Here is a 3,113-nt window from a genome sequence, read left to right on the forward strand (position 1 = left end):
GGGGCTGTGGAGAGAGAGGGGGTGTTAGGGACCAGTATGGACCAGTAGGGATCAGTATGGACCAGTACGGACCAGTATGAGGGCTGTGGAGAGAGAGGGGGCGTTAGGGAGCAGTATGGACCAGTAGGGATCAGTATGGACCAGTATAGACCAGTATGGACCAGTATGGACTGGTGTGGAGCTGTGGAAAGAGAGAGGGGGGTTAGGGACCAGTACGGACCAGTACGGACCAGTACGGACCAGTACGGACCAGTATAGGCTAGTACGGAGCAGTACAGAGCAGTACAGACCAGTATGGACCATTATCGACCAGTACGGACTAGTACGGACCATTACGGACCAGTATGGACCAGTATGGACCAGTATGGGGGCTGTGGAGAGGGAGGAAGCGTTAGGGACCAGTACGGACCAGTACGGACCAGTATGGACCAGTATGGACCAGTATGGACCGGTACAGGGGCTGTGGGGAGGGATGGGGTGTTAGACACCAGTACGGACCAGTACGGACCAGTATGGACTGGTGTGGGGGCTGTGGGGAGAGAGAGGGGGGTTAGGGACCAGTATGGAGCAGTACAGAGCAGTACGGACCAGTACGGACCAGTATGGACCAGTATGGGGGCTGTGGAGAGAGAGGGGGGGTTAGGGACCAGTATGGACCAGTATGGACCAGAACGGACCAGTACGGACCAGTATGGGGGCTGTGGAGAGAGAGGGGGCGTTAGGGACCAGTACAGACCAGTACGGACCAGTACGGACCCGTATGGACCAGTATGGACCAGTACAGACCAGTATGGGGGCTGTGGGGAGAGAGAGGGGGGTTAGAGACCAGTATGGGGGGTGTGGGGGGAGGGGGGGGGGGTAGAGACCAGGACGGACCAGGATGGACCAGTATGGACTGGTGTGGGGGCTGTGGGGAGAGCGAGGGGGGTTAGAGACCAGTACGGACCAGTATGGACCAGTATGGACCAGTATAGACCAGTATAGACCAGTATGGAGCGGTACAGGGGCTGTGGGGAGGAATGGGGTGTTAGACACCAGTACGGACCAGTACGGACCAGGATGGAGTGGTGTGGAGGCTGTGGGGAGAGAGAGGGGGGTTACGGACCAGTATGGAGCAGTATGGACCAGTATAAACCAGTATGGACCAATTTGGACCAGTGACACCCTCCAGACCAGACCCCAGTCCCTCCCAGGACAGCCCAGTAACCCCTCCCAGGCTCCCAGTTTGGACCAGTCGACCCCATTCATTCCCAGTTTGAACCAGTAACGCCTCCCAGTGCTCCCAGTATGGACCAGTACAGCCCAGTAACCCCTCCCAGTGCTCCCAGTACAGCCCAGTAACCCCTCCGAGGCTCCCAGTTTGCACCAGTAACCCCTTCCAGTGCACCCAGTATGGACCAGTAACCCCTCCCAGTGCTCCCAGTATGGACCAGTTGCCCCCCATTCATTCCCATTTGAACCAGTAACCCCTCCCAGTGCTCCCAGTACAGCCCACTAACCCCTCCCAGTGCTCCCAGTATGGACCAGTCGCCCCCCATTCATTCTCAGTTTGAACCACTAACTCTTCCCAGTGCTCCCAGTATGGCCCAGTACAGCCCAGTAACCCCTCCCAGTGCTCCCAATTTGAACCAGTAACCCCTCCCAGTGCTCCCAGTATGGACAAGTAACCCCTCACAGGCTCCCAGTTTGAACCAGTAACCCTCCTCAGTGCTCCTAGTATGGACCAGTAACCCCTCCCAGTGCTCCCGGTACAGCCCAGTAACCCCTCCCAGTGCTCCCAGTATGGCCCAGTTTCCCCTCATTCATTCCCAGTACAGCCCAGTAACCCCTCCCAGTGCTCCCAGTTTGAACCAGTAACACCTCCCAGGCTACCAGTACAACCCAGTAACCCCTCCCAGTGCTCCCAGTGTGGACCAGTAACCCCTCCCAGGCTCCCAGTATGAACCAGTAACTGCTCCCAGTGCTCCCAGTACGGACCAGTAACCCCTCCCAGGCTCCCAGTTTGGACCAGTAACCCCTCACAGGCTCCCAGTTTGAACCAGTAACCCCTCCCAGTGCTCCCAGTACAGACCAGTAACCACTCCCAGTGCTCCCAGTATGGACCAGTCCTTCCCATTACAGCCCAGTAATCCCTCCCAGTGCTCCCAGTCATTCCCAGTATGCCCAGTAACCCACTCCCAGTGCTCCCTGTATGCCCAGTAACCCCCTCCCAATGCTCCCAGTGCTCCCAGTAACCCCCCCTCCCCTCCCAGCGCCCCCCAGTTCCCCCCCGGGGCGCCGGCAGAAAGGGGGGAAAGGGGCGTGGCTTTGGAAAGGAAGGGGCGTGGCCTCGATGAGACCACGCCCCCTTCTTGCACCACACCTGGGCCACGCCCTGGATCACTATTTGGCGGGAGGGGCACCCGAACCCTCTCCCAGTATAAACCAGTACAATCCAGTAAGCCCGGCAGTTCGTGAGCCCCCCTTTCTAGTATAAACCAGTAATCCCAGCAACTCCCGGTGGGTCCCGAGCCACCTTCCCAGTATAAACCAGTAAGCCCGGTGGGTCCCGAGCCCCCTTCCCAGTATAAAGCAGCACAAACCAGTATAAACGGGCACCCCCGGCGAGTCCCGAACGCCCTCCCAGTATAAACCAGTAAAGCACTGGGTGACTACAGGGAGGGTCAATGGCTCAATATTTGGCAGGGGGGTCCCAATAGGATGAATGAATGGCTCATTATTTGGCAGGGGGTCCCTATGAGGTGAATCAATGGCTCACTATTTGGCAGGGGGGATTTGGGGGGTGAATCAATGGCTCACTATCTGGCAGGGGGGTCCCTATAGGGTGAATGAATGGCTCACTATTTGGCAGGGGGTGTGATAGTCAATAAAGACAAAAAGAGATAATTTGCTTATCAAATTATATTTGTAATACTGTAATTGTGAACTGTGATGTTATGTTATCGTGAAGAATTTTATTTCACTATGTTACCTCTAGATGTTAGCTATCTATGTAGAAAGTATTCTCCCTAGCAACTGCAGCAGAACCTGTCAAAGAAGACATAGAGCAGAAGGGAGGCCCCTAACCACCAAGACACCCTTAGCAGACACAATCTGATAAGAGGAAGGAGGGG

This window comes from Neopelma chrysocephalum, unplaced genomic scaffold (genome assembly GCF_003984885.1).
Source record: "Neopelma chrysocephalum unplaced genomic scaffold, ASM398488v2 Primary Assembly neopelma1_93869, whole genome shotgun sequence".
NCBI classification, from domain to species: Eukaryota; Metazoa; Chordata; class Aves; order Passeriformes; family Pipridae; genus Neopelma; species Neopelma chrysocephalum.